Source organism: Meleagris gallopavo, chromosome 5 (genome assembly GCF_000146605.3).
Source record: "Meleagris gallopavo isolate NT-WF06-2002-E0010 breed Aviagen turkey brand Nicholas breeding stock chromosome 5, Turkey_5.1, whole genome shotgun sequence".
NCBI lineage: Eukaryota > Metazoa > Chordata > Aves > Galliformes > Phasianidae > Meleagris > Meleagris gallopavo.
The window spans coordinates 8,233,654-8,246,876 of record NC_015015.2 but is presented as its reverse complement, the minus strand read 5'-3'; the positions used below and the strand labels follow the sequence as shown (position 1 = coordinate 8,246,876).

General features: G+C 34.2%; 1 long non-coding RNA gene across 1 annotated transcript; it reads right to left on the bottom strand.

The window, feature by feature from the left end:
- Positions 1-52: 52 nt before the first annotated feature.
- LOC104910985 lies at positions 53-13,187 on the bottom strand. Its single transcript, XR_793548.3, has 3 exons — positions 13,023-13,187; positions 1,801-1,914; positions 53-163 (listed from the first exon to the last, which is right to left on the bottom strand). It is a non-coding gene; the product is annotated as an uncharacterized LOC104910985 (long non-coding RNA).
- Positions 13,188-13,223: the final 36 nt, after the last annotated feature.

Sequence of the window (13,223 nt, the reverse complement as noted above, 5' to 3'; positions counted from 1 at the left end):
TTTTCTTCATAAATTCAATTAACTGGAAAAATACCTTTTTTTTTTCATTTACCTGAGACCCTCCAGAAGCAGGGACAAGGCATGAGCAGAGATTTGCAATGAGAGCCTCCAGGGACACATTCAGGCTGTCCACATACACAGTATAGATCAGTCCAAGGCAAGCCTACAAAAACACAGGAAATATAAATACAGGGAACACAGATTTGAAATTACTTAAAGATATGCATATAATTTTTAAAACATAAATGTGTCTAACAGGGATTAATGTAATGAAGTATGTTCCAATCAAACACACTACAGAAGTAAATACTCGTTAAAAAAGATGAACTTGGACATAAAAGCAGCATACATGCTGGCAGGTGCAAATATAATCTTTCATAACAAGAAATTCAATGTTCAGTATTTGAGCTTTGTTCAATTATACAAACAGCGTTTCACTAATAATTACTTTTTAAATGACCATACTTGTAAAATTATTATAACTTCATCTGCAATCTGAACTATCTGGACCTAAATTTGACCGGTTCACAGAGTAAAACACAGACGAACCAATGAGCTCCTCAGATTCATTGTAAAAGTAGTATCAAGACTCGACAGGCCTTCATATTATTTAACTTTATTATTTCAATATAAACATATTTTAAATGAGCTAATATAAATATATTAACATCTCAGCATTTCTGTACTTGTTTTGCATGGATTTGGTTTTGATTGAGAAACTGGAGATGCATCTTTATCATTTTAAATTCAACATAAAATGATTTAGCATTATGTTCCAAAAAGCCTTTGAATAAAATAACTCCATTCCACAACATCCTTCTGGTGCCTTTTAACTGCTATAATTTTGATAATTCAGTAAATATCTTTGGAATTCTCTTCTTAGACACGCTTCCAACAGTAACTTCTCATATAACACATAGTTAAGCTATGAAATCCCTTGCCATGAGATGTTATAAAATCAAGAGTCAAGAAACTGGACAAATTATATTAAAAAAATCATACAATTGACACCTCTGGTTCAGGATGTCATTAAAGTATAATTCACATTGGTCTGGGAAAGTATTCAGTGGAATTATTTCTACAGCCTGCCCTCTTTCTACACACTTTGATCTGCATTCACTAAAGGCCACAAGGAGAGACGACGCACTCGGTTATATGGAATTTTTGTCTGAGTTGATACCGTCATTCTTCATCTCTACTGACAGCTTACCACTGAGTTATTTTCCAACTTGATCTGTTAGCTGAATTATATTTGTTTCTGTTAATATATATTAGCTCAATAAAAATTTGAGCTTTTAATTTATCTCTGATCAGCCATATCTCAACAGCTGAAAGTAATCCAAGATCCTAAGTCTCTGTCAGGCATTTTAATTTGATCTGGAAGAGGCTCTGACATTTTTACCTTACATATGGAAGAAAATAAGATTTCACTATTAATTTATCATTAAATATTTAATCAATTATTGTTAAATATTGCATTATTTTTACCTGAGCAAGTCAGGTTTTGTCCTAATAATTCCCTTCATTATATAGAGATTTTTCTGAGGTCAGTTTATTATTTCATCTTCTACAAAGACATAGAATTACTCGGAGAGTAAAAAAAGTACTGTTCTAATCTAGAGGGGCTATTTACTGTCTCAGAAATTGAATTTTTATCTAGCTCACTCTAAATCGATTTTTGCTGTTAAATTTCCAAGTCAATCCTGAGTCATTTCATATCAAAATTTATGTCATTGCTGTTCATTAAAAACAGATTTGTCTGCTGACAGACATTATAAATGGCAATGCTAAGTTCTTTACCCTGAAAATTTCTGGATAATCTAGTCTGGACACAAGCACCAGACTCTTAGGAGCAAAGACTTCAGCAGGCGCAATTAAACCAGACTCCTCTTCTCCTTCAGTTTCTTTCGTTCCCTTGAAAAAAGAAACAACTCAATTAATAAGCAATCACTAACTGAATTGTTAGCATTCTTACAAGAAGTTAACTGCTGTCAAGACTTCAAAAGCACCGTTAATTGGAAACGAAATGCATACATTGTTTGAAACTAGCAGTGACATCAACAAACATCAACACATTCCAACAGTTGCTTGAAACTCCATAAAGAAGCTTCTAGGGAGTTCAACTTGTAAAGACTCAACCATAAAGCCATGCACTAGTGTATCTAAAATAAAGTTCTCTAAGATAAAGAGTTATCAGTAATGTTACAGCTAAAATTATCTATACAGTCATCTCCAGCCTGACACAGAAAATCTGTAAAATTCCTTTATAAAAAAGTAATTCAAATTTCCCAAGACAGTTCACAAACTTAGGAACATCTATGTTTCCGGTTAAAAAAAAACGAAAGGTACCAAATAGATAAACTTTCAGTCGTGCACGATATTGTGCAACTTTCTAACCTCTTTGCCAGCACTTACTTCTCGGTCTCAAATATTTTGTTATCACTCCTGGCCAGAACTAAAGATGTCACTAATTATTTTCATTTCTAAAATTCCCCACATTCTTTGACAAATTTGTTAACTGACTAAGTTTTCAAATGGCAAAGCACACTCCTTCCAATTTCTGCATGTAATTCTCTCCACTCCCACACCACCCACCACATTTCTAAACATGTTACTTGTTCTTATGACTGAGCATTCTTTTAAGCAAAAATCACTGTATCATTTTAATTGGGAATACGAGAAAAATAACCTTCCTTTCCATCTCACAATGTGAAATATCCGCCTTCTATTTCTGTCATGTTCCTGGTCATCATTTCAGCTTATTTTCAGAGGAAATAACAATAAAATAGAAATTTTTAAATGTAACAATTTTCTACTGTAAAGTAGAAACCCGATAGTATTATATGAAATACCAGGAATGCTGCAAGATTAAACTTAATTTAGAATCTGCATTTCCAAATAGAAGCAGTAAAAACAATGACATTAGAAGTACTTAGAATGGGTTTGCAAATGATTTAATTATGAAAAACATTCAGCTACAATAAATTTCCAGTGGGATTCTATGCAGGTTGCTCTGAAAGTGATGCTTCCTATTTATTTCCATGGAAATGACAACGAATACAAAGAGTAAAGTAATACTTTTGGATAGAGCAAATTCTCAGCTACAAAACACTGTTTTTCAACGCAGTCACCACCATTAGCTGTGCATTTTTTCCAGTGATGAATAAAAGCCTGCAGGCCACACTCATAAAAATCTGACTTCTGTCCTGTCACCATTACTGAATTGCACCACCTACTGCCTTACTCTGCTCACAGACACTTTTGGGTCTCCATAAATGTTCACCCAGCACCAATGAATGTCAACAGATGCAAGTTTTTCTCACGGATGAAGTCAGTTCACAGCTTTGCTTTATACACACTTCTATGTCAGATGCCATTTTGTCAGACTGCCCTTCTTCTGCAGTCTGACACACAGCAAAATGGCAGGTAGGTTCAACTTCTGTCAAGAAAATGGCAGAAAGGTTCAACTTCCAAAAGTTACTTTCCACTAAATCAATTACTCGGAATATTGTGCAATATCATAGAAAACTACAAGGTATTGAATAATTCCCACGTGACATACAGAACCACGACAACATAATACTACCTTGAGTCTCTATGAAAATACAGATCTCCTGTTGCTAATTCTCTCATTTTGACCTTTACTCTTTCTGAGCAGAAGAAACATAAGCTCTTACATGCAGAACTGAAGTGGTGAGCACTTTATTTCATATTTCTAACTTTAGATAATTAAATCATTAATAATATTTATTATATTTATGTGAGTTCTGTATTCTAAAATGGTTTACCTGTTAAGTGAAATTAAATGTGATAAACAACTGATAAAAATCATTGCATGAAGATGCTGCACTGAGGTACAGAACACTTTCCTAGACCATTCTTAAATAAAATTGCATAAATCATTTGGTTATTTGCTTTGTTCTCAATCACGAGAAGATATCTTATTCTGAACATGACACAGTGGGATGAAAAAATTAGCGAGGACATTAGGTAGAAAGTTTCCATAAACAAAAAGCAATAGTCACATAATAGAGATTCAGTATAGAAGGGAAATCTGCACACCTACTGATATGGTTATGGACCACTAAACAAATAAGTGAAAGTTTATTGTATCAACTGTTACAAAGAGCAGTTTGAATTCTAGGAATAAAGGTAACAAGTTCTAGCTAGATGACAGATTTTGGACAATGACAACATTAGGAAAACTGAATTAAAACTTATTCCACATTTCAAAAGGCAAAAGAAAATGAAAGTCTCTCTAAGACTAAGATAATGAAAACTCAGAGAGCAGAGATAGGAAGGAGGTTTCTATAAAAAGCTATTTTCAGCAAATCAATTCACACTTGGATCTAGTTATTTTTTAATTCATAACTAAATATAACTTTAAGTTTATAACTTTAAAATTTTACGCTACTAAAACTTATTTCACAAAGATCCACAGAACAATGTAACATGACAGGAGCCATATTTCTGCTCATGCTTAACATTCAGACAGGCACAGCAGTGGAAGTCAGGAGACTAAGCAGATAATCGTTGCACACATATGACTTCTAACCTACTTTTCAAGCAAAGCATTAACAGCATGAGCATTCTCTAGCAATGCTAAACATCAGTGGTAAAACCACAAACTTAATTCTTTCTAGTTACACTTTTGCTCAGACACATGCACATTTTACCTTTTTAAATTTCCATCTAAAGAAAAACCATTCCCTAAACAAAAATAACAAAATAAGTTTTGTTCTTAAAACATTTTTATTTTTTTAATATAGCAGTCAGTTGACAAATAAATTAAGAATAATTAATTGTTAAAGAAATTAACATTCCTAAGCATACATACATTAAAAGGTGAAATTAAATGACATTGAAAAGAATTAGGATACCGTTGTTACTATTTCTTCTTAATCTGGTTGATTACTACAGCTTTCCTCTTGCACTTTTATTTATTGGAAGAATGTAATAATGGTATTTGGTGTAACGCTATGACACCTCCCTTTCATCACATCTTTCATTTCCTATGACTTTACCTTGGAATGTTTTTGGTTGTTATTTTAATCTCAGATAAGTTCTGACAAAGTCTCATCAGTAGGCTAAAGAATAGGTAACAGAAACTGATCTAATTGATGAAAAGAACTATACGATGGTGGGTGATCGTAAACATTTTCATCATGCTTAAAATATTTGATATCTTGTAGTTATATCTGTTTTTGACGGAAGCTCGTCAAGATCCTGTACTCTGCTTGCCAAAGCCAGAATCCTCAATCCTGCATTTTGACATGGTTTCTGAAGTAATTTACACAGGGAATATGCAGCAGAGATCTGTATGCTGTAGCTGACTCAAATCCATCAAATAGTTTGTCTAGAAAATAACATCATATAACACTAACATTATTTAAATGTTCAAATAGACATATGTATGTATCTAAGTAGAACATGATTGAGGATGTATCAATTTTAGTTGAAACAGAAAAAATGATCTGATTCTACGGCAGTGTTTAATTTGTTCACCTGCTTTTTTGTTTTTCTTCCCTTTCACATCTGTTCTTTTTCCAGTAAATAAGACATAAAAACATAATAACCTCACAAAAAATGGTGAAAGTGCTTATGAAGTACATATGACAAAATTTAACTTTAGGCTCTGTAAAGAGACTGGCCAAAAAAAATCGTGTGGGCTGTACATGTAGGGAAAGCCAATACATTCAAACTCATTTTTTCCATGCATTTTAATAAGTGAGCACACCCATATCTACATTACATATACTCAACTCCTGATATACATAACGAGTTTATAAATTCTTACATAAATGAGAACAAAGCTAGTGAGTATGAATGAATACATTTCAACTGATCATTCTGCTTCCTGTATCAGTGAAGCAGATATTTAACATTTGTGACCCAAACTGAAGGGTTTGGGGTAACCTGGAACATGAAGTAACGAGATACAGAACCAAGAGCATCAGTTTTTATTCCATAAACTTCATCTATAAAAGCAGATGAGTTAATAAAATGCATTTCTCCAAGCATTTGAAAACAAAACAAAACAAAAAAAGAGAAAACAAAAACAGTACTATTAAAGTTCAGATGACAAAAACAAGCAAGCTAACAAAAAAACAACAGCATGAATCCCCTGACAGATAGCCAATAGATTAGAAAAATTAACTGTGATCAGCACTATTAATCATCAGTCTGTTATTTTTTGCTTGCCTGTATTCTGAGAATAACTTATTCCTCAGTTTAGCCAAAGATGATGGCACTAAGCCCAAACAAGACAAATTTAGACTAATTATTCAAATATTTTTAAATACAGGAGGTAACTGACAATTGGAGTTACCTCCCGACAGATTAGGCATGACATCCTAGATCCATAATCTAGAAATAGTTTAATATATTTTTAATAGATGCAATTAAAATCAAATACTTATGGGCTAGATACATATTAAATAAACACTGCTTTGATCTAAATTGAACAATCAGAAACGGTGCCCTTTGGCTTTAATGAAACCTCCCTGATAGACAAATTGTATAAACAACTGGTCAGAATGTAACAGGCGCGGTTAACAACATTTAGGTTGAGGTGATTTCAGAAGCTCTACCCAGCCACCTGCACCTTCTGCACACTGTCCGCACTGCTCTGCGAAAATGAAGCTGGAACAAAAGTGAATATCAAATAATCCTATTACATTTGCTACTCAGTGAATTCTGCTCTAGCTCACAAATATACATTCAGAATTGAAAATTATGAGCTTCATATGCCTTATGGTAACGACCAGGAAGAGTGTAATTGTTTATTTTCCACATTCAGCATCAAAGGGGTGCAACAGAGACATTTCAGAGGCGCTTTGAGTGCCTGCTCACCAAAACAGCAGCATTCACGCTGTGTGACACATGAGAGAAGCTCAACCAACTAAAGCAAGAGCAAAGCTGTTAGAAGCTCCTTTGGATCAGGTCCTTTTCTTACTTCTTAGCTTTTTTCTTTCTTTACTTTTTGTTGCTGAGACCAATGATCTCATATAGAAACCAGACACCTGAAAATCTGACCAAATCCCAAAACACCATACCCAAAGCAAATGAGATAGAAAAAGTCAGTCTCAAAGAACAACAAAAGCAGCAACAAAACCATAAAAAGGGCATGCTTATTGACATATGTTCAAACTAACACGGGGAGGTAACTCTTCATGCAATGGTTATTTAACATCTGAAGCTTTCAGTAAAGATTAACTGATTTTGCACTACTACAGTGAAAAATGACAGCCAAGAAAAAAATGAGCAGCTAACTGTACTCATATTAATCTTATCTACCTTACTCAACAGAGATATTCACTGCTTTGATTTAGCCCTCAAACATTGCTTTTTTCTTTTACTTGCATGAACATAATTTTTGCTACCACAGTGAGATTAGTATATCAGCTCAGATTTAAAAAGCTGACACTTAAAAATAACAAACAGTCTAGCCAAAATCTACATTAGGATCTGAAGTGAGTTTTTAAAGATTAAAATAACCTACCACTATAATTCAAAAAACTTTTTCTGCTGTTGAATATAGATGATCTTAAGGGACTTCCACAGCTTGAAGACATACAAGCAATCAACATGCACTTGAATGTTAGCACACATGAACCACAACTACTCCTCCTCTCTTGCCTCTGCATGACCACGTGCTTTTGGGTCTCTGAATCAACTCTGTGCCAGCTCTGTCAATTGCTTTTGTCAGAGGCATGAGGCATCTTCAGGCACCAGGACAATCCAAGCATGCTGGTCATAGATCTCCACTCTGGAGGCATATGCTGTTGAAGTCAGTGCATTTAGTTCTCATTAACAGTGGGTGGAGAAGTATTAGGTCAGAGTGAGGAAAGTCAATTTCAACTGAGGTACTGAAAAGTTAGAAAATAAGAAGCTCTGAAATTTTGAGGGTGGATGGCTGGCACGCATAATTTGAAACTCAGAAGAAATCGAATGTGAACAGATAGTAAATTATAATTGTACTTACAATAATTCTTCAGCCCAAGAGAGAATGAACATCTGCCATTACAAAAACTTTCACTCCAGCACTTCATGACAGTTGTCAAAAACAGTTTGCCCTTTGCAAAATTCTGCAACAAAGTTGTGCCAAGGTCAGCAAACCCTTTGTTTTTCTAATGACTGCCCAGGAAAACAGATTTGGAGACCATGCATGAATTCTTACTTTAAGAAAAATTATTTGAAGCTTTAGTAATCTCATGCCAATTGCTCATTTGGGACAGATCCCTTTCTTTCCACGTGATTTAGGCTCTGCTGGTCTCATTTGCAGCCAAACAGCCAGTTTATTAAAAATCAAAGGCCAAAAACCATTCAGCATCAGTTCATTTTATTTATTTTTCAGATTATGCAAACGCATATATCCAATAAACTCAGCTGACTGCCTCCAGAAGACCAATCTGCATCTTGTCTACAATCTGCTGCACTGAACTAAAATTGCAGGTGGAGAGATCTACTTCGTGGCTGCTTCATGTACAGAAATCATACCACTATAGCTAAACTTATACTGGAATAAATATGCTAATGTAAAAGCCATTATCTTGCTTCAATCCTTTCAGAAATGGATAATAAACTCTATCAATTCACTGCAGGAATTCAGTTAAAAAAGAAAAGGACCAAAGATTAAAAAAAACCTGTGCAAATTATGTAATCTGCACCAAATACAGTCACCTCTAATCTCTATAACGCATCCCATTCACTTTCTAACTACTTTTGGCACTAAAGAACACTCCTAAGTGACAAACACTCCTAAGTGATAAGGAGTTTGTATCTCACTTTCTTGCATGACACAGCATCTATTTTATGTATTCCATTCAATGCAGGTAAGTTCAAAAACCACAGAAGTTACCTACATGTATTACCACCATTCTAAACACATGTACAGGCCATTGAAATTAAAGTAACCAAGTACCCAGTCTTTCCACCTTTCCATCCAGCTTATGCAGCCACAGGCTAAAGCAAGTTTCTTGAGTGGGCAATCAGCCCACATACATGCTGGAAGATCTGGAAAGTCCAAATCCAATGAACATGCAGTTGCCACATAAATGGCAAAAGTTCATTGTTCACGGTGTAGATTCAGAACAGAAGCAAAGACAAAAAGACTATCATTACCCCAAAAAAGCCTTTCTATCCTGCAACAGCATAAATTCAAATTGGAAAGGAGATATCTATGCATGCACAAGCACATCTCAAGAAATAAAGAGGACAGGACAAATTACTTCCACAGTTATTAGGATGATGAAAATATGATTTTCTTCATTCAGCTGTTCTCACCTTAACTTTCAATTCTGGTCTAGTGAAGACATTATACATACAAAAGGATATTCAGAATATAATGCTATTTCTCATCACGTAGAATATGAACTGTACGTTTTCTCCTCACATAAAGGAAGTGAGGCATTGCTTTAATCTCTGGATATTACCATACCATTAATTTCTCCACAGATTTAAAAGGATACTGATAGACTCCTTGCAAAGTGTGAGGAATATCAAAATATCAAAAGGAGGATTAGATTTTACATTTTAAAAAGGATTCTCTGCTAAAAACCAAACGTCAGTGACTCATCAAGTGGCACGTGCTTTAACACAGTAGGATGACCAACTCTACAATCCAAGCATAAGAACTAAAATTTTATGGAGCGTGATGTCATTTTTTTGGCAGTTGTTCCTTTGACTCAGGAAATATTTGCGAATACTGTGTATCTGCCATGTTCTGGTACGGGATTTTTACAATTTCTTTTTATATGGTTTTGCGAGGGAGTAGAAAAAGCAAGATTATTCTGATCAAGAGGAACAGGAGACTTGCAAATTAGCTTATGTACATCTACAATTCTATGATTTCACAATGATATATTTAATTTTACTAACTTTGTGATCACAACATTTTAATGTACACATGATTAAGACACACCAGGTAAATCTTATAGTAAGATTGTTAGAAACTAATACTTGACATTTCCTGCTCATCATACTGAACAGAATTTCTGTAATGCAAGAAATGCAGTCACACAAGCTCAGTTGTTGACATAAATCACTCTCTAATTTGTTGATGTTGGGGTTGGTGAGAGGGTTTTTTCCCCCAGAAATGCAAAACAAATATACAACTTGACCATTATGTTTCCAAACAATGTGAGTCACCATTTTCCAGAAAGATTTCTGCATGTTAGCAGGTAACATCCAGAAACTGCTTTTAGAAATAACTATACATATGTGTATTTTTTGGGAATGAGAGTTGACAATCAACTGACCAGCATCTATGCAAATACTAACTGCTGGGTCAGTTCAAAATGACAACACTGCAACAATGCTGAATATGATCCATAGGTGTCAATAAATGTCAGAGAATAAAAGACTATTTTATTTTTTGCCCAGAGATAGAAAGTTGAAGAGAGGTTATGAGCTGACTATTGGAGCCTGTGCTTTTATCATCACTGGGAAATGTCTTATGGCACACAATGGACAAGAGATTAAATGGAGTACAGCACTTTCAAAGACACTACAGAGAATATTTTTTTCCCCACAGACTCCTGCATATAGCTTTTATAATTGCTGTATTAACACTGTATCCTAGGCTACTATGGGTATACCTCCCAGTCACGTGAGTACAGTCTCCTTACTTTTCAGGAAACATTTGTGTACTATCCTGCAGCAAACATTTGAAGTAATAATGAAGGTAATTGCAGCAGCAAAAGTAGACTTCTCAGGAGCAGCTTGAATAATTGTGTCAAAAAGATTATTGTATTTGCATGCAAGAGGCTCAAAAAAGGTTCTCTACTCCCTTCTAGCATTCAAGAGATATGAGCTTGTTTTCACTTTTCAGTACAATTAACCACAGAAACTCCCAAGTGGTATGAAAGTCTTGTGAAGATGATTATGCCAAGTCAAATAGCAAATCTACTCTAGCTGAATTCAGACCAGTCTTATATGCTGCAAGATGTACCTGGTGAAGGCTATCACCTTCATCATTCTTGGGAAACTGAATCTTCCATTTGTCTTATTTAAATGTGAAAACTGATGTCCAGATACCAAGTTCACATAGAAAGTTTTACAGACTTTTTGTTTAATAAGGTGAGCATCTGAATAGTTAAATTGATATTACTTTCATAACCCAAGTTTCATAAGCTTATGTTTCATTACAGATTGTACATGTGCTGAATTCTTGTCTAATGACCATGTAATAGGGCACGTTCAATTATTCTCTTTGGGTTTTAGAAAGAAACAGGAAGTTTGGCTATAAACAAAGCAGTCATAGAATAAATTTCACCACAGCAAGTTCATCTGAAAAATATGCATTCTTTGCAACACAGCCAGGAATGGCATTATAAGAACCAACATCCTGCTGCTCTCCTTTTTTTTTTTTTAATATATATATATTTTTTTTTTTACTTGCCTTTTTGCTATTGTTTGTTCTTGCTTTTGTAAATTTGTTTTATTTTGTTTTTATTTTCCTTATTATGACTACTTAAGCAATATAAGAAAGTAACCTTTTAGTTAATACTGTTAATACATGTTTTGTGATGAGCATTACTTGGAGGATGTGGATAGTGAATCAAAAGCAGCTGCTAGAAACCACAGGATAAATAACAAGTTTGCTAAATTTAGTATATGTTATGAAATACATAGAGTGGAAGAAGTCAGCCATTTCAAATTTCTATCAGCTGGAAAGGAATTACTATAGAATATTTTGCTCTTTAATTATAAAATAAAGATGATAGGCATTAGTAGAAACATGTCAATTGATCTACACTAAAATAGATATACCTGCTTACATTTCTGCTTTTAGCTCCTTTCAGAAACATAAAAAACCCCACATCCATTTAAGCAGTAGTGTTAATGAAACAGGAACAACTATTATTCCCTGGCTCCCAGTCGTGCCTAGAAAAAGCCCAATGTTGTTATTGCTACACTGTATCTATTAAATATTTGACAAGATAAAGTAAGATTTCAACTCCAGTATTAAACAGAATAAGTTTGGATTACTAAAAGCATTTTCTTAAATGCTTTTAATCAGATGTTATAGTTCTTCACTAGAAGAAAAAACAAGCCCTTTATCTAGTTATCTATGTATATCTATTTTTTTAATATATTTAATGCCAAGGTTTTGCTTATTTTTGATTTTTCATTTGGGAAAGAAAATATTTCAGAACATAACAGCAGTGGTCCACAATTACAGACTGAATTAGGATTTCCCTAGGTTCTAGCTACTAAAGATTCCAAGGATTATGTCATAGCGTAGATTCTGTGAAGTACTCTACATAAAATGGGAAACAAAATGTCTATTTTTAAAAGACTGAAGTTGCCCAAAGATAATTAAATGCATGTTTAAAAATCAAAGCTGCCAAATAGCTGACACCCAAAATCTGACCTACCTAAAATGAAGAATTATTCTATCAGTTTAAAAATCTAGACATTTACACCCACACAAGTCTTGCCAATAAATGCACTTATAGAAATGTGTATACATTACAGCATACGTGTACATTTGCTCTGCGCTAGACTGATAGAGATGGCCAGTAGGGGGAGCAGAAGTTAATAAACATTTATCGTAGTGCAAAACAAAATTCCTACTATGTCATATGTTGAAGTAAATGAGAGGAACATTATGCTGGCTGTCTCATTAACAACAACAAAACAAATGGAAGAAAAAAAGGAAGAAGATATATGACGGAGAAAAAAAAGTCACATGGAAAAAAACAAGAGGTAATGGATACAAGTTGCACCAGGGGAGATTCTGACTGTATCTAAGAAGAATTTTCTTTTTCTACTGTAAGAATACTCAATTATTGGAATAACTTCCCCAAGGACATGGTGGATTCTCCAGCTCTTGAGACTTTTAAAGTTTGGCTAGACAAAGTGTTACCTTGGAACAAAAACACATACTTAAATAAGATAGAACAGGACATCCTTAGCAAGAAGATTAAAATATTTCCTAAAATTGTCCTCTCTTACATTAATCTTGTATTTCTAGACACCTTTTTCTACATCCCTGTGACTTATTCCAAAGGTGTTACCTGTAGATTAATCTCTGCTTCATAGAAAGTTAAGCAGGAACAGTAGTGTCTCTCCGAGTCTATATCAGTCAAAACCACCACAAAGAACGTTGGCTGTTTTCTCTCTTTTGAAAGCTGCCATCCTCCAGGTTGGCAAAACTAATGAAACAAAAACAAACAAAAGAGGCATTTAGTTATGCAATATCTTCTTTTCTTTTTTTT